General features: G+C 31.1%; 3 long non-coding RNA genes across 14 annotated transcripts; 2 read left to right on the forward strand and 1 right to left on the reverse strand.

Moving 5' to 3' along the window:
* Positions 1-97: 97 nt before the first annotated feature.
* On the forward strand, positions 98-2,057 carry LOC129299047 (uncharacterized). The gene is made up of 3 exons (XR_008590487.1): positions 98-244; positions 401-513; positions 1,725-2,057. It is a non-coding gene; the product is annotated as an uncharacterized LOC129299047 (long non-coding RNA).
* Positions 2,058-9,806: 7,749 nt separating this feature from the next.
* On the forward strand, positions 9,807-11,624 carry LOC129299046 (uncharacterized). The gene is made up of 2 exons (XR_008590486.1): positions 9,807-10,291; positions 10,397-11,624. It is a non-coding gene; the product is annotated as an uncharacterized LOC129299046 (long non-coding RNA).
* Positions 11,625-13,144: 1,520 nt separating this feature from the next.
* Positions 13,145-18,951, reverse strand: LOC129299045 (uncharacterized). 12 transcript variants are annotated; one of them, XR_008590476.1, is made up of 13 exons: positions 18,782-18,951; positions 18,444-18,535; positions 18,252-18,370; positions 18,069-18,117; positions 17,814-17,905; positions 17,487-17,511; positions 16,573-16,608; positions 15,339-15,722; positions 15,061-15,244; positions 14,735-14,969; positions 14,329-14,629; positions 14,015-14,240; positions 13,145-13,480 (listed from the first exon to the last, which is right to left on the reverse strand). It is a non-coding gene; the product is annotated as an uncharacterized LOC129299045 (long non-coding RNA). The 12 variants fall into 12 exon arrangements; XR_008590482.1 differs by lacking the exon at positions 15,339-15,722; XR_008590481.1 differs by having other exon boundaries at positions 13,145-13,382; positions 15,061-15,722.
* Between the last annotated feature and the right edge of the window lie 1,231 nt (positions 18,952-20,182).

Consider the following 20,182-nt stretch of genomic DNA (forward strand, 5'->3'; position numbering starts at 1 on the left):
GCATATATGGTTCAAATTCCCAGGTGAGAATGCTGGATCCTGGACCATGCTTTTGAAAAGCATTACATATATGTCTATTTATTTTGATGAATGGAGGTTCTCTATTGTTCTCGTGGTTTCTTTCAGATGAGTCACCTACTCTTGAGCATTCTAAAGCAGGTCTTTTGTCAATGTCAAAAGATGATTGCAAAAAATTTGGTTCTCTATTTGTGATCACATTGAAAGCTGATCCATCCCTTGACAGGTTTGTTTATGTAGTTAATTATTGGAGATATTTATCACTGTTTATGCTTATCTTTTCCTTCTCATGACCAGCTGGGGGGGGAATATGCATTGCCTGGTGTGCAAACATTGCATTTGAAGAAGTGCATTCACTGATCCTGTTTGGGATCTTGTGCAGTTCATATGTGGTCTTCGGGGAGCTTATTGGTGGACAACGAACACTGGATATGATTGGAGAATATGGTTTTGAGCTACCTGTTCAAATCATCCAATGTGGTGCCTATACTGAAGGTGAGGTTCATTTTGTCCATCTTAGGTCTATTTGAAAATGATAATAATTATGCCTGAGATGATCTAAAATAAATTTGCATTCCCTAACACCAGATGCTAAAGCATGATGTTTGATCATTCTCAAAAGAATGGTATTATTTATATTTAGTGTATAATGCTTGAGAGCACACAATCAAAATAGCTAACTTCTTTGCCTCTGTTCAGAGGATCATGTTTCTATTGCATTGTGTGGAACCTATGGATAATCGTTTACTGATTTGGTGATCTATCTTCTAGAATACTGTGGAACTGTGATATTGGAATTGTTGGTCTGTGTGTATGGTTTATGGTAATTTCTGTGTTGGTTTATGGTTTGACCATTGTGATGGGTTGAGGATCGGACATTGTGATGGCCTTGGAAACTCGTTATTGGGAGTTGCCCTTGGGCGTCATCATGGATCTATATTGCTGATTCTTTGAATTTGGAATTTAGATAGTCGAAATTGTGACTAGGGGTTGGTGGCTTGATTCGTCTGGCCTACCAAATTTATCTTATTGATTGTAGAACCAGTTTGGTTTGGCTTTTGGGAGGGTCAATATCAAAGTTTTAGTTTAAGGTGCGAACGAGGTGATTTTGGATGAGATTGGTTGGTTTTTTGGTTCCCAGGTGGGTATTGGGGGTCTTTCATTAGGTTCAACATGGGAGAGGGTGTTTGGTTTATGATGTTAGCATGAGTAAAATTGATTTGAGAATTAATTTATGGACAGAAGACTTGATTTTGTTGTGACCCCTTTTTGTTTGGATTGTTTAATTGGGAAATAATTTTTGAAAAAAATTAATTATGATGGATATGTACTAGTAAAAGTATGTTTGCATATGTAAATTACTGAAAAGGTCATGAGTTAGTAGTATAATTTTAAATGGAAAAAATTTGGAGCTTCACGAGAAATCAAGACAATACACCGTGTTCATGTATGCATCAAATGGAAGTGCAAATTATATATAGGGATTATGTCTTGCTTAACTAAAAATTTAATTTTGAGTTTCAATCTTGTTAATGTTCAAAAACCTCAAAATATCACAAAAACAAATCTAAAATTTAAGATATTTGATGAGAATCCAAAAATACGCTGAGACCAACACGGCAATATTCTCTATTTTCTTACAATTTTTTAATTTGAGGTGGGCAAGAAAAGTATAATATTACTAATAATTGATTGTTAATTTACAGTTGGAAGGTGATGCTTGAAGGAGCACATCAATACATAGAAGTAGAAATCACAGCTGCTCAGAATACCATTGCAAGATTGCAACCTTTTGATTGTTTGGAGTAGGGTTTATTGACGTGATGGATCACTAATGTAATTGTTTCCCTCTGTTATAAGTGGAAGTGTTGAATCCCCGGCATTGTGTACCCTGACCTGCATCCACTTCTCCCTCTATCTGATAACATCACTTTCTTTCTAGCGTTCTGTTTGTTCAAATGTTATCATTGGCAAGGATAATTTGTGATGAGCGTGCTCATAAGGCTAGGAGCTATTTCCGCCTTCTATTTCAGTTCAAATTGATTTCTGTCATTCATTTAAATTAATTTTTAAATATTTTTAATATCATATTTATTAATATAAAAATATACAAAAGTTAATATTAAATTTGTACTATTTAGAATGCATCTAAATGGTTAATTTATAAAATTTATGAATTTTTTAATATTAAATTAGGCATTTTGATTATATTTGAATTGTTTGGAGTCTATTTGAATAATTAAAATGTAAAATTATGAAATTTTTTAATATTAAATTTGATTGTTTGATTAAATCTACATTGGTTAAATTGGTATTGAATAGATTTATTAAAATTTTATATTTTATATTAATAAATTTGATAATATTAAATTATGTAAAATTAATTTAAATGAATGATGGAGATTAATTTAAGTTAAAATGGAGGGACACGTCGGAAGTTTGCTTCTTGTGCTATCATTGACAATTGCATTTTGTTGTCATAAATCGTGCAATGCATCATGGCACATGACATAAAATCTCACGAGTCGTGGTGCACTAGCAATTAATCGTGGTGTTCATGTTAATTTTCACATAATTCATAGCTTTGAGTGTTCAATCAATGATTTTGATTCTTAAATGAATCTCAGGCTTCTGTATCTATAGAAAACTCTGACTTGAGATTTTCAAGAGTGAACGAGAGTATTTTGAATGTTGAAATTCTTGGGATCCTATTGCAATTGCTTAAAATTGTTTCTTCTACTTATAATGTTGTGAAAACTTGGTAAGCTTTATTAGGGTTATCCCCTTAACTACGTTGAAAATGATGATTAATTATGCATTAGTAAGAGCAAATCTTACACCATATCTTTAAGGTTGCCTCCTCATACATTGGTGGAGATTAATTAGGTTTGAATCTCTCGAAGAATAAGTGAGATTGTCCTTCTATAACAATGAGATCGAAGAATAAGTGAGATTGTCCTTCTATAACAATGAGATAATGACTACCTTTTAATTTCAATGGTTGGCAGCTTGGCTAGCTTTCAATTCTAACAGTAAACTGTCAATACCACGTGGATATACAACATTTGCTTCTCTTCATATAGGCAAACTCCCATCATAAATGGTCATGCCATGCACATAATATCAACATGTAGCATACAATTTCATCATCATCAACCTAATCATATCATGCTCATTACATTTCACTTCCTTCACAACCCACACATATTTCAATTTGCATTTAACTCCAATGTTGCTCATTTTTATATGTACGTGCTTTTACTCAATAATAACAATCATGTAAGGATGCATATATCCATAAATCATTTTCATTATTTTAACACATCATACTCTCAATCACATTGCCAGATTTTTGCATCAAATGTAAGTTTACAAATATCATCTAGTTTTCACATCATTTACTTCAACATATAATTACTTAACAAAAAAATACATAAATCAAATTTTTTCTAGTTACCTCAAATCTTTAAAAGGTTAAAAATTTATCCCTCAAAATAAATAATTCCAAAGCTTCTTAAGTTTGAATGGTGCCGATACACCTAAAATCATTACTACTTCCATAATTGAATTTCACAATACCTGGTCTCAACACTTTCAAACCCCCAAAATTACAACCTCACACTTCCAAGCATACCCATTGGGTTCATTAACGTACTTTTAACTCTTACATTATCATTAATGAACCATTAAACCACTATTAATGGATTCACACACCTCTACCAACCTTATTTAATGCACATTTTTGGATAATTAATGCTCCCACCAACCAAATTCTTATGAAACCATTAATACTAAGTTTATATAATCTAAATAACTCTTATTAACTTTATTTAGGTCAATAAGTTTGGACCCATAGCCATTATGGATCGAAAATTTACTCACATTCACAAACCCTAACTCGAACCTTTGAGAAAATAGAGAAGGGAGAAAAAAATTAACACAAGAAACTTACTCTTAATGTTTGGAAGCTCCAAAATGTCCTAAATGGTCTATAATCTCAAGCCTTAATAGAGCTTGGTGCGTGCTCTTTGTTTTTTCCTTTTCTTCCTTCTAATTTTGCGAACTAACATAGGTCCACTTAAGCTAAACTTTGACCATCCGCCACGGCTCATGCACCGTATCACATGACATAAAGAGGCCAACCCTTTTTGATATACTACTTATGCGCCATGTTGGAGGTGGTATACGCCACGACATGTGGCACAGAACCTTCTTTAATTTTCTTACTTTTTAATGTTCGAGTGACCCAATTTCACTTCGGACCTGAATCTAAGGTTAAAAATCACAATAAAAAATGTTCATTAGATCTTTTTAGCCACACACCACACTAATTCACAACTTAACCTCATTTAATTTAAACTAATCCAGGTTAATTTCCCAGGATGTTACAAGCTGGACCCTTAGTATCAAGTTAGAGAGATAGAAGACATTGAGTATTTATATATATAGGGTTAATGAGCATTTTAAACCCTAAAGTATTATATGAAAAGCGCCTTGGACTCTGAACTTTTAAAATGTATAAAATGGATCCTAAACTTTTAAATTTATAACAAATTACCCCCATTATTAACTTTTCTTAATACCGTTACTATTTACCATGAGGCCCAATATGCTGACGTGGTAGTCCCTTGCTAATGTGTCATTTATTAATAAGTACCACAGACCCCAAACTATTGCATGAGTATCATCTTAGACCCTGAACTTCAAAATTTCAAACAAATTACCCCTACTGTTTATGTATAAAATATTTACTATTATGAATGCCAAATTAGCCTTAGCATGGTCTGCGGTGAACGATCCATAATTTTATGAAATGACCTTTTTTTTGGCCCTTTTTTGCAAAATTTTTCAAATGATTAGTATATCATGCTTCTACATACTCTATAATTCTGATTTAATATTATTTTGAATAATATTTATTTATTTAATGATGAAAAATTAGAATCCCATTTGAAAAAAAATATCAGTAACTTGGGATCCCATTTATTTATTTATCGTTAGTTGCATTAAGGGATTGCTGCATCAACATGTGACTGGGCCCCTCAATAAACAATAATGATAAATAATAATAGCATTAAGAAAGAGTTAACGGTGGGGAGTAATTTGCTATTAATTTAAAACTTTAAGGTTCATTTTGCTTATTTTAAGAGTTTAAGATCCATAGTGCTTTTAGCGTAAGACTTCAAGGTCCAGGATGCTCATTATCCCTCTGCGTATGGAGATTATATTTATTATTAATTAACTTCAAAAAATTTATAAATTGTACCTTAAATGAAGTTTCCAGTTTGCCTCGTGGGCAGCTAAATTTTCTAATTACCCTGACCAAGTCACCAATACTACATTTAGTACTCATTTGGCTTTTAATTTAATTTATTTATTTATTTGGAAAAAAGGATATAATATCAAGGTAAAAAATTTAAAAATTACAAATAAAAAAAAGGACAAAGACGGAATAAAGGAACTTTATTAAGACTGAAGTTCAAAAATTCCTTCAATACTCAACGGAAACAAATCAGAGCAAGAAAAAGTTAGGAAAGTATAGTCTTCTTTAAAAATTTAATCCAACTTCTGGCATCTAGAAGCCCAAATCAAATGCCTTTAATTAGTCATCTCTGGGGCCTGAATCAAGTGCCATCTAGTTACACCTGATTGAGGAGCTACGCCAACAAAACACAGTCTAGACAACAACATATTAGTCAAACTTTCAATGTCAGATAAGAACGGAAATTGGCCCAACACATGCATTCGGCCTCTAATTCTTCCCATTCATCACAAGTCTAATATCCTAAAGTATAAGTCATATAGGCTTAGCTTAATAAAAAAAAAAAATCATTCAGCATAAGAATAGCGCGCATTTGAGCCAAATCACACACTTGGCCCCTGTCAAATCATAATTTTTATATATTTTATCTCACCCTTTTCATATATTTTGGGCTAATTTTGATTTGTTAGATATTATTTAAATTTTTAGCCAATTTTAAAAAATAATATATTTTTGGATTAATATTGAGAATTTTGTATTTGAATTGTTTATACTTAAATTTTTTATTTTTAATATGGTTTAACCTTGAAAATCTTTAATTAAACTTAATTTGAATTAATATACATTGCTTGGGTTTTTGGCCATTTTTTGTGACGAAATTTTAATTGTTGGAAAAATTAATTTTGAAATATTTTTTTGAGGCATGAGATTTATTTTAGACATAGCATATACCAATGGGTGTATTTAATTTTTTTTAGGCCATGAAGACAAAATTAATGAAACTCAATGGTATAATTTAAATCTTGACAAAATGAATGTTTAGTTCGAGGATGGGAGGGAAGGGATTTTGCCCCCTCCTTTTGTTTGGTTTGAAAAATTAGAGGGGAGGGCCCCCCTCCAAATTGGGGCGATTGGGAGGGGAGGGGTAAAATTTTTTATACCTTGACCAATACCCTCCGTGATAACTTCAAAAAATGTAGATGCACTTCTCCAATATCTCAACACTAATAAAATGAAGGTAAAATTATTCATATATAATTATTTTTTCTTTTCTCCTCTCCCGAACCAAACAAAGTAATATTAAACCCTTCTCCTCTCCTTTATTAAAATCCCTCTCCTCCCCTTGAAACAAACACACCCAAAAGAACATCCAAGGGCTATGAAGAAGTAGTACTAGGCAAATGGATTATGGGTCAACCCGCGAGCTAGCCTGCATGAGCTAATATTTTTGCTGGTGGGGTTAGGCCAGCTCACCAGATAAAACGAGTTGGAAAATCTAACTCAACTCATTTTCTAGCGGGCTAGCCAGGGTTGGCCAGCAAAAAAATATCAATTTTTTAATAATTTAAAATTTATATAATATAAATATATATTTATTTATTTTATATTTTAAAGCAAATTAGCCATTAAAAAACTTGTAAATAAATAAAATAAACATAGAATTCAACCAAGCAAATTTATTTTGCTAGATTTTTACTATCAATTATTTTTTCATTTAGGTGTGTTATCTTTGTCATTGAGAAAGAAAATTTAAATATAAATTCATATTATTTTTCTCAATAAATTCATATTTATAATTCTAATCAAGAGATCTTATGAGATTAATAAATAATATATATTCAAAATATTCTATAAAAACTAATAAATATTTTCATAAACTATAATAAAAATTTTATTTACAAAGTGTAGAAAAGATTTACACTATATTTTAAATGTAAAGAACATATTTGAGAGTCATAAATTATATATTTAAAAAATATTATCATTATTGTAGATTTATAAAAAAGATATAATGTAATTAAAAAATAAAAATATTTTTTTAAAATATGCCAGCCCGTTTTAGCCCCCTAATTTTGCGGGTTGAGCTAACTCAATTCATTTTAAAAAATAAACTAATTTTTTTAACCCAACTCGTCAAATTATGCAAGTTAAATGGGCTAGCCCATGAGCTCAATCCGTTTTCCCGACTCTATAAAGAACTAAGACAAGGAAAGAATTCTTAATGTTTTTCAAGGATATAATGGATATTTTTAGCCAAAGAAAATTATATAACTTTTATACTTTTCTTCTTATAAATTTTTTCATTAGCTCCTTTTGAATTCAGTGATTGAAATTCATAAACTTTCCACATAATAACCTAAAAATTTTAAGTAAAATTAAAATATTTAATAATGTGTTTCAATTATATTTGTATTGATTTATGGTAAGGTGTTTTAATGGTATAAATATATACGAATTAAAGTTCACTTATTCCTAGTAGGTCGTGTGATCGAATCCTGATGACTTGAAAGTAGAATTTTATTTTGTTTCTGAAATTACTATTTTGCCCTCCCCTTTAATCAGATATTTTCTCTCTCATTTCTTTTTCTAAATTGATCGAACTCGCTGGACGCGCAGGAAGTTAGGAATTGAAAACCCTCTCTCATCTCTTCCTTCTCCGTTCATTGCTAACAGCAGTCTCGCTAGTTTTTCGGTGCGCCATGGTAACTAATTAGTTAATTTAATTTTTATAAGCTTTATTTTTACATCCGTTATTTTACGGCCTCATATTAGCATTTATTTTGTGACTTGAGCCACATTTGATTAATATTACCTTTATAAACTATGTGTTCATGTTTGTTTCATGGTTTCGATTGCGTTTGGTTATTTACTCTCGTGGATTATGTGTTTATATTTATCTTTATGGCATAAGTTGCATTTGATCATTTACTCTCCTGGATTATGTGTCCACATTTTTGAATTATTTTGATAAATCCTTAAAAATATGAATTTTTAATTAATTGGTGATTTCATATTTAATGTTTTTTTCAATTAGTAAATACTATTATTCTTATCTATTATTTAATCATTTTAATTTATCAAGATCAAATGTTAAATGTTGCTTTGTCATTATAGATTTAAAGTTTCTTGATATTAAAGTTATATAGAACTTTTATTTCAAACTTATAAATTTGTTTACATTAAACTGTTTTCTTTTTAATTTATGTATATGTTGTAGTTTATTCATTTTGAATTTGTAAAATGTTATGGTTTGGACGTTATTCACTAAAAAATATTTTTGATATCAGATAGCTTGTACCTCCCTTAGATCATTCAAGGGATGTGCTACTGAATTGAAGTTGTGATGCCATTTTAGTTAATCTCTATTTTTTTATGTAAAATTTTAATCTATCTATTATACTTTTATAAATAATGTTATAGGTGTTTCACATAGGTTATGATAAGGATCTTTTTTTTTTTTTGTAAATATTTTGTTTATTGGCTGGAAGGAGTTTAGCTCCTAGATATTATAATATTTTTTTAAAAAAAATTATACGATAAAATTTTAAGGAAATTCTATTTTCAAGGGAGATTTTGTTGGAATTTTTAAAAAATATTAAGACTTTACATAAATGAAAAATATTTTTAAAATGAAACATTTCTTTAATTAAGTTTAAAGAATGTGTGTTTAAGTGCGTATCTCATGTTGATCACTCTTATATTTCAGGATGTGTCACTCCACTCTCTTTTATAATCATTAGATTAATTTTTCTCGTTCCATTCACTCACCTTAGTCCCCTTCCCCTCCTCCCATTTTGAGTTGGCTCTCTGTTTCCTCTCCCTTCGTCGAGCAACGCCAACATCTTCACCTTCTCACCATTGAAAACCTCATCATTGTCACAATTCTTTAGTCCTCATTGACAACACCAATCCATATACTTCTCCCCATGCACACAATCATCTTCTCATCACTGAACATCATTTTCCTTTGGCCTAAATAATTGAATTAGAGTAAAAAAATTAACTCCATGTGAAGTATTAAATTGTTCCATTTATTATATTTGAATTAAACTTTTTTTATTTTTGATTAATTAATTCTTTTTATCACTTAATTAATTTCTTTAGTTTATATTTTATTTTTTTGACGCAAAATCCTCCAACCATAATTTAGAACTCACACAATGCATAATAAAATTTAGGTGTTAGACATAAGTATCAGCATCCGTCTAGGTAATTTTAGTTGCATTAATTGTGTTTTCTCATTTAAATTTTAGAGCAGAAATCTTGCATCTAATTTTAGATCCTTTTAGCATTAGAAATTAAATAGCTTAGACCAACTTAAAATAATTATAATTATAAAATTAATATAATAGTTATTTTATATATAAACGTATAAAGGTAGATTAGTTAAAAAATACACCCCAAGGCATCACGCACCGACAAAAAAGGAGAGGGGCGACGGACGATGAAAGGAAAGGGAATAATGAAGTGCGATAGTACATCGGGAATGGGGTAGTTAGTGGCAGACCTACCAAACAAGATGCCTTTCACATCAATTTTTTTTAAAGAAATTATAAATATAAAACTCGATTTGGTAAAAACTGAGTTCTATTCTTAAATGTTAAAAAAGAAATTTACAATTCGGTATGATTCAAATCAAGTTTTAAATTTATCGTATTTAGAGAAATATTATTAAAAGTATAATATTGTGGTGAATAATTTTTTTTAGTACCGTGGTCAAATTGCCTCCAAAATTCCTTCAATGCTAAACGGAAATAAATCATTGCAAGAAAAAGTTAGGAAAGTGAATTCTTCTTTAGAAGACATGATATCTTGAAGCACGGTGTACCTTTGAGCTTGCATGAAACTAATCCCGCTGTCGCAGAAACGAAGCTGGCTTGGGGTTGTTTTTTAAAACACATGACTTCGAGAGGGAGCTTGGGATAGCCACAGGATTCTGCAAATTTTGATATCCAGAAAATTGCATGTCCGATGCAGATCAAGACTTGAGGAGTGTGTTTTGATTTTCTGGTATGGAAGTTCTGAATTATGCGATTGATGTTCCTGTTTAGGCTGCAAATTACTATCCATTCATTCATCCCCTTTCTTCTCCACCTCTCATTTTTTTTGATCCAGATGCTCCAACCAAGCTGAAAATTTTGGAGTGAAGGATTCCAAGCTTGAGCCCGGTTTGCTATTCTCGGATTACGCGAGGAGCAAATTGAAGGTGAGTAAATGACTTCCAGGTATCGAGTCATCCAAAAAAATTCCTTGATGATCTGATCTGTTGTAAATTTTCCTTTTTGATGAACCACTTGATTTCCTTTCCACCATATTAGATTTCAACACGGTGATGATATTGTTAGCCCATTTGGATTCCCCATCATTGAGTAGAGTAGAAAGGAAATCTATCATCCGTTCTTGTCTTCTAGAAGATGATGGAAAGTCTGATGAACTGATTCCTAGCTCTCCAAACCAAATGCTTCTTGTAAACGAACTAGTGAAGAATAACTGAGTTAGGAATTCAGGTTGATCACACCCAAATTGACATAGGGCATTGACATGCGGGTGATGATGATTTAGAGTCTCTCCGATGGGCAGGCAATCATTGATGATTTTCCACCCCAATAAAATATATCTGAATGGAATTTTGGTCTGCCGACAAAATTTTCATAAATTTTGTCTGTGATTACCTCTTGAAACTAGCTGACCAAGCAGTAAATAATACCCCTTTTTTGCAATGTACACATCGTATATTGCACTATTCCAGATGACTTTGTCATCAGATCCTCTGAAGGACGGTGGAATTTTAAGAAATTGGGAGCTAATCATTTCCATTCCATTCAATTGGTTGACATGGAGTGTTTGTTGTTGTGATGAGATCAGAGACGAGAAATATAAGCAGTTTGGTCTCTGTTCCATGACTTAGTCCACCTAAGGTGGTTTGAGATAGGAATATTATTACCATTCACAACACATCATTTAAGATTGGAGGTACTGATGTCAGAACACTCCTAAATTCCTTTCCAGTACCAAGAGGCATTATAAGGCTTCTTCACAATTTCAGTTTTTGAGATATCAATGTATTTAATCTTGAGGGTGCTTGCCAAGAGTGAACCTTCCTCAGCATTTATCAGTCTCCAGACTTGTTTTGCTAAAAGAGATTCATTTACCTGTTGAATGGGTCCAAGACGTAGTCCACCTTCATTAACAGTGGTGAAAAAGATATTCCTGTTAACTAGATGCATTCTTTTTTTTGTTCCCATTGAATACTTCTTCAGCAGTTTTGTATAAGGAAGTTGATACACATTTGCTGCCGAGAGAACTGATTTCAAAATGGTAAGTCTTGAAGTTTGTGACATAAGCCTTCCTTTCCAAGATACAAAGTGAACATAGATAGAATTTTGAGCTGAGGGTAAACGTGGCATGTGATACTTCCAACTAAAATCTCTAAGTTGAACGTAAATGTAGGAGTAAGCATCAAGCGGCTTCTCCGAAAACGTGATCTTGAGCCAAATTCTGATTTTGGGCAAAAGTGTGTGTGTGTGTGTGTGTGTGTTTTTTTTTTTTTGCACCAAACAAGCTCTTTGCTGGGTGATATAATTTATTCCATACCAAAGTTTTTTTTTATTAATAAAATTATTTTCATATTTCCTTACTCAGGTTAATTCGAATTTAAAGTACTATCAGGCTTAAATAAAATTAATTCTTAAATGTATCTTATTTTTAGTAATAAAATTCAAACGTTCCTCCCATTTTACTCTTTTTTTTTCTCCAATTTGTTAGCTGAACAATAATTAATTTTCAGCCAGTTTTACCCGTCTAATTAATCAATTTAAACAAGTTAAATCTATTCTGTCAAACAACATAGAATATATGTGAGAAAATCTAAATTCATGTACTTCTAAACATGTTTGCCTGTTATCAATATAAGAAAATAACATGTTTAATTTGTTATTTTATCTCCAAACCATGCTGAGATTTGCTATAAAGTGATAGCTTTCTAGTTCATGGTCCACTTCGTTCATCACCCCCTCTTTTCCTTTATCGAGTTATGCATCCCCAGCCATTGTAATCGGAAACAACCGATTGGGCCTTATCATTTCGGGCAATAGTAGAATTGGCCCATTGACTTGGGCTTGTTCATGAATTCCTCTTGTGGTTATGAAGATCAATTAAGAATATAAGAAACTCTCAGATGGGAAGTAATACGACAGCTTTCGCGGTAACATTAGATGACGGCAGTTGAAATAGGCATGCCTTCCTAGGCTGATCATGAGATGCTTGTACCTCTTGCTTGAATGAACATGGTATGTAACCATTCAACTTGGATTGACATTTGCAAAACTAAAATTTATGCCAACTATAATTTGTAAACTAAAACTGAAATAAAAATTTTTCAATACAATGTGACTTATATTTGAATATTCTTTGAATTTTTTTTAAATTCAAAAGAATATTCAAATATTTTAACCCAACTAGCTTTTTTGTCTTTTTTTTTTTTGGCCACTGCATATGAATCCTCCTATTAGAGATAAGTACTCTTGATGCCCCCAACTACCTTTTAAACTTGTAATCTACAATTTGAGCCAACTAGCTCCCAACTAGCTCCTATGTTTACAATCTTGTACAATTTGAGCCAACTAAATGAAATCCCAGCAAACACTGCACCTCCATGAAAGCTAAGCGGAACACCAATAAATTCCTCAAGGTAACATCATTGCATACAATAATAACCACAACACATCACTGAATTTTAATCCTAGTATGTTACACTCTATCTATACATCATAGATTGAGATGAGCTGTTGGAGCACAAATCCCAAACAACCAATATATATGAACTTCAAAGCAGAACAAGCATCAGGAAAAAATCAGTCACGATTTGACCAAATAAACCAACTTTGCTCATTAAGGTGTAAAAAATCATCCAAGCACTGCACTGCACACCACACCACGGCAACATAAATGGTTTGAGTAACCAGTATTAAACTATTAACACCATTGTAATATCAAAGGGCTAAATGATCTGTCAAATATTAATCAACAGTTAAAAGTCCAGCATGGATGCCTAGCATTCTTTCTTCTCATTGCACCATTAATAGGTCCATTGCTGAAAGCCCTGTCAACATAGATGATTTGAATAAGTTCAGATCCATTCAAATACTCTATTGTATTTCCTGCTTCCTCAACAAGCTGATATTCAATCAATGCATAACCCTAAAATCAAAGTAATTTGAAGTTGACATCAGTACAGCAACCAAACTATTTATATGATCGAGTTGCCAATGCAAAATAATGATTGCAACCACAAAAACTAGAACTAGCCAACTTTCTATTCATCTAATTGATTCAAATACCAATCAGTAATGTATGTTCAATAGACATCCTTAGTTGGCACAAGAGATTGAAAATAAATACAGCATCTTCAAAGTAGCAAAATAATTTAAAATTTAAAATAATAATTAGAGTGAGGAAAGAAGGGGGATACAAACAAACAGAAGAAAAAAAATGACATCAAGAATAGAGCTTTAACCAGGATTAAACTTAGAAGACAGACAAATTCGATAATAATTTTCCATGATTGAAAACAAGGCATGAAAGTATAATATTTCCCTAAACTTTCTTCCTTCAAACCTTTCAGACATCATATCATTGCGGTAATCAATCATATATACAGCATGTCAAAATCAAAGGAAATACTGTTTTAACCATTTTCAAATTGGTGCATGCAGAATCGAACTAATGACTTACCATACAAAAGCAACATGCTCCAACTAGAAAGCCACAAGCTCAACAGGCTATTTTAACCATTTTCTTCTCAAAGAAATTTGTCAGCTTCAAAATGCTCTCTGAAATAAGAGTTAAACCGTGTCTCGCATAAGCAGTTTTTTTGAATCGATTTATAAACATCAAGAAATAAATCTGGAAAGACTGTCTTGAAATATCCCTCAAATCCTACTGGGTACGAGAAAGCTGCCTGAAAAATCAATAAAGTCAAGAATATTAAATATGGATATACATTAATATATATTATTAATTAACTCTAAAGAATTTATAAATTATACCTTAAATGATGGTTTCCAGTTTGCCTCGTGGATAGCTAGATTTCTAATCGCTCTGACCAACTCAAGGACACTATCGTAAGCATATTTGCCATCCAATCCTATGACTGCCTTATGCATTTCATTATTTTGTATCTTTGCGAGCCAATTTCCGTTGATTATTTTTGTTGTTCTCATGTTTATGAAGAACTTTGTCATCATTTGTCTCTTAGCTTGTATATAATCGCTCGCATGAATCAGAAAAGCAAGCTTTCTGTGGGGACTCCAAAACAAAGGATGGAAGACCACGTCCATAGGTTTGATCCTGAAAATTATGAAAATAATTTCTTTTTCAATGTAACCTCTAAACAAAACTAACAAATTCATTTGCTAAATTTATAAATTAACTAACAAATTAAAAATTACGTACCTATCCTTAAGAGCAGGTTTTAGCATCGCAAGAAGTAAATTCTTCAACACTGGAAAGTCAGGCAGAAGCTGCATATGCCTTATATTACCTCGGCAGATATATATCCGCTGATTCTCAAATGGATGCTCTCGAGTGAGGCAATAAAATAAAATACAGCCGAGGTTGAACACATCCATCATTAATGTTTGGGTTATCTGATTTAATTGTTCAGGTGAAGGCCAATCATCATCATGGGCTGCAATTATTTAAATCATTCATAAAAACTATTAAATTATTTTTATAATTAAATGCTAAATAAAAAAATAAAATATTATTGAGGTGCTTACGAATATTTTTCTCCTTTTTGAGCTCATTCTTGCCATCCTTGATGTCTTCATGTCACATATTTTTGCTATGAAACTCCTATTCGTGTTTGATTGACTTGATGGTATTATCATGATGTGATTTGGCGTCAAAGTTTCATGAATTATTTTCAATTTACCCATGTAGAAATCCCCATGAACAATATCTCTGGGCCATCAAAAGGAAAAATGAAAATCAATAATTTAATATAAATAAATACATAAAATGAAAACTAAAAATAATTAAAAAAAATTTCATATACCTCATTAAATATAACAATCGAAGGGTAGGGTAATTACTACCATCTTCCCAAAACTCTCCCCTTTTCTCCCCATGATCGTCATATTCTTTAAGAAAATCACCCAACGTGTATTTAAATGGTTTCATTATTAAATACTTGGAACCATTATGAAGCACATGGGTATAATAAGAGATGATGTTAATATGATTTTGACACATTTTCAAATTTTCAATATGTTCTTCATCCCCATCATTTTCCAAAAATTTTATGCTAATATTTTCTTCTCCTAATGTACCATGACAAATATTTAAACTCTTAACAATCCAGTCATTTTTATCAACAATTAAATTAATTGGAACTTCTATCATATCTCTTCCACCTCCAAAAGCCATAAGATTTGAAAACCTAGAGGAAAAAAAGAATCAAATGAGAAGAATATAAGAAGATTCACAATCAGAAGAACAACCACTTATTAATATAAGGTAAAATGGTAAAAAACTGCTTGTACAAAAATGCTTATCTAAACTAGATAAAAATAATTATCACAACTATTAAGGAACAAATGCCAAGATATAGTGCAAGCCATGATTTAAGTAAATAATGAGAGGAGAAGAAACAAAAACAAAACAAAAACACAAAATAAGATTTCATTGGCATTTACGCAGAAAATACAATTATGAAACACCATTTTCACACCTTTTAATAGTTCATAAGTTTCCAATTTAATAGTGACCAAATAAAGTAAGACTAATTACAAGTATGACATTTCTTCATGTTTCCTATTTCTATAACAAAATAAAGATATGCAAGACATCAGATACATATCAAATGTCAAAGATTCAAGAATGTTTTGTGCATGACAGCACTAATTGTTGAAACATGCATCATTCACGGGCGGCTTTGGTTTCAAAGCTGCTGAGGCAAATTAAAAAAGCCTGAAATGCTGAGATGGGGTACTGTTAATCCATTGCGAATAAATCCTTCCCTACTTTTCCAAATTGGAAGATGATCTTAATTCCAGGTTATTCCAATTCCCCAGTTGCTTCAATTAAGATCATCTTCGCCTCCTTATCTAACCTAAAATTTTAATTTAAATCACAAGAACAATGTAAAAACTCAGCTCATCAAAATAAACAGTCGAAGTCATTTTGGGTTATGTCTATAAGACAATATATATATATATATATATATTTGAATCATTGCATTCTATATGGTAAGAGCTCAAACTAATGACTGCAGGATCTAGAATTCTCACTTGGGAACTGAGAACCATATATGCTATCTCCAAGCTCTGCTAAACCATAAAAAATGAGATGCAAAGGTGTGAGAGTAGACACTACATTGAGGGAGGATAAAAAATGATTTAAAAAGTTTGCGAAATTATACAAAACTGATCATTAGACTGGATGAAACTCATACTCTCAATTAACATTGTGATAGAACCCAATCTAAAAATGATGGCAAACTAGCTCCAGAGTTCATATTCAACTTCCAAACATAATCTGGGGTTACTCTAATGAATTAAGCTATTGACAGTGAAAAAAACTAAAGTAAAGAAGAGAAAGACAAATTGAATAAAAATGACGTATTAAACAAGGAAAACAGTATTTTATATCATTTGAAGACTTACATATAAACTGATACACATAAATATCAACGATAGCAATTGGTTGAACTTAGGATTTCCAAACAGATGCACTATTTAACCACTCATTTAGAAATAAATCCTAAGTGACATTTTTAATTTGAAAAAATGATTCAGTTAAAATCCTCAATTGTTGTCTCAATCCAATCCTATTGTTTAGCAGCCCAAAGGATTCAAGGACAAGAGGATACCAAATTTACTGATCATCGATATATCAATATCTAAGATAAAATATAAACAAGACACATTATACATAAGCAGTGAACATGACGACTGATTCAAATCCCATGTGATGCATCAGGGGGGAAAAAAACAAGAATCTACTTTTATTTGAGGGGTAACAATAATTAGTAAAGTAATATTAACTGCTTCATGTGATGAGTCAAGATAATATGACCAAAAACATGAGACAGGCAACTTCAAAAAATTGAAAGTCACTACATGTACTGTATCAAGATACAAGCTTGAAAAACTATAGCAAGAAGTGTGTCATCCTAATGTCAATGCATCAATAGAAAACATACCGAATGAATCCCATAAAGTGCCCCCCTGCAAAAGGAAAACCAGCCATCAATATATACTCAAGATACCATAATGCATACATAATGGGTTTGAAAATTATGAAGCTTATTAGCATTCTAAGATGGACAGGTTAGTAAGTACCAGCTTAAAACTACACCACAAGAAAAGCAGATATCCTACGACATAAACAAGGATAACTGACTAAAGAAGGGACAACTCCTAAGCCATGTTCGACTTCAACCACAACATCAAGGGTAGAACAACAATACAGAAGATGATCCTAGGTGTGACAAGAGTTAAAAAATAATAATAATAAATAAATAACATACCTTCACAAAGGAGCCACCTTTCACAATGTGATAGAAGGAAGTACCCTTGTAGTGCAGTGGCACTTTTAATTTGCTACTGATTCCCTTCTCTCCTGAACAAATGAAAAAACTAAATGAGAAATGAGGAACTTGTATCATGAACCATAAAATCTAACTGAATTAGCATGCCCAAGGCTTGTTCAACTAGTCAGGACTCTAATTGTAGTACGGGAGGGCTTTACTAGGGAAATAAAACCACCAAATTATAAACCGTACATAGCGCACGAAAATTCTCTGCAGCGTAGGGGAAAATCTCATCGAATAACTGGTGGAAGAACGAAAGAATCCATTAGGTTGCATTTCGACTCTCCTCAAAGTTGAAAGTTGCAAAATGCAAAAGCTTTATCATGTATCACCACAATCATTGTAATTCAAAAGTATTAAAAGGAAAATGGGTACCTCAAAAATCAACTTTAGAACACGTTTATTATGGATAGAAAAATCCGTATAAACCCGGGGATGCTTCTTCTCTTCCACTGTTTTCCTTTTATGTATCAGAACTCAGGCCCATATAAACACTGAAGTCACAAAAGTCAGTAAAGAGACACCAATTAATTATTGATATTAAGTAACATTGCATCAGAATCATACACTGATACAAGCACAGATCATATTAAAGCCACGGCACTTGCAAGCTTGAAAAGCAATAATTTCCTGATCCATTGTGACTTCATAAGTGGTTCCTGTGGAGCAATGATAAGTCGCTGGCCCCATCAACCAAGGTGGAAAAAAAGAGAATGTGTCCAGGGAATGTATAGAAGGAAAAAGAGGGAGACGTCAAACATAATTAAATTTTTCTTTGACTAAATATCACAAACTGAGGATTGAGAAGAATAAAACAATATTCCCATCAAAATCAAACAAAATCCCCACTAACAAACTACTCAATCACATAATAAAATATACCAACAAATCCGCCGGAAATTCACCGGAAAAAATCGTCCAAAAATCGCATGAAAATTCCCTCAGCAAATAACAGAAAAGTTGATCGGTGACTGGAGCAACAACGAAGAAGGAGCAGCGTTTGCAGCAAGGGAAGACGGTTGAGAGGAAGGAAGAGATTCGCGTGCGTGAAATCATGAACGGACGTGGGTGGGGGCGGGGGCGGGGGCGGGGGCGGGGGCGGGGTGTTGACGTGTAAATCACCCAGATAATTTAACCTAATTCAATTCCTCTAGCTCGGCAAAATAATAATAATAATAATAATAATAATAACAATAATAAAATAATTCTATCCCTTTAAAAAAATACTTTATATTAGTAAATTTAAATTTAAAATCTCATATTTAAAATTTTACATTTAAAATTTATAAATTATAAATTTTTTATTTGAATAATATAAAAAAATTTCAATTATAATATTAAAATTTTTTATTTAAATTTAAAGTAAATTTTTAAATCTTAAATCATTATATATATAAAAGTAGGGTTTAAAGTTATAAGAAAATGCCACATGTTTAATTTTAGGTTTGCAACAATTATGTACTTCATGATACCTTTCGTGTGATTCTATGCTTTAGAGTTAGGTTTGAAATTATGTTAAAGATGTTTTATTTTTTTTAAAAAAATATAAAATATATTATTCAGGTTTAGAGTTAGGTACAAAATAAATTATTAATTTTTAGATGTATATAAAAATATATTTTTACTTAGTTAAAATTTAAATCTGATTATGTTTAAATTTAAATTAATATCTATATATATAATCACCCTAACCATCCTAAATATATGGCAAAATTTTAGGTTCATAATTTTTAGAATATTTATTTGCATGTATATATATATATTGGTTTTCAAATTTAAATTAATATACATCTATTTAAATTAAAATATATATATTTGTTTTACTATTTAATCTATCCTCATGAATTTCAAAAGTTATAAATATGATTTTTATTAATATATAAAATTTGACATAATATATTTTCAATTATTATAGCTAAGATAAACGCTCATAATGCTGGGTATATATATACTACATATATATATATATATATATTAGGATTAAAATTTAGATTAATATATAAATATTTAGAAAAAAGAATATGTGTTTAAAAATATACTTTTACCTATTTGAAATTCAAATCTGATTATATGTATATTTAAATTAATATCTATATATTTAAACACTCTATCTAACCTAAATATATGACAAAATTTTGGGTTCATAATTTTTGGAGGTATTTATATGCATATATATATATATATTGGGATTCAAATTTAAATTGATATATATATATATATATATATATTTAAATATTTTAAAAAAGAATATGTGCTTTACTATTTAAATTTATCTTTATGAATTTTAAAAATTATAAATATAATAA

The sequence above is a fragment of the Prosopis cineraria genome, unplaced genomic scaffold, assembly GCF_029017545.1.
Source record: "Prosopis cineraria cultivar Desert tree isolate PC_DT_omini unplaced genomic scaffold, ASM2901754v1 PC1016, whole genome shotgun sequence".
In the NCBI taxonomy this organism is placed as follows: domain Eukaryota; kingdom Viridiplantae; phylum Streptophyta; class Magnoliopsida; order Fabales; family Fabaceae; genus Prosopis; species Prosopis cineraria.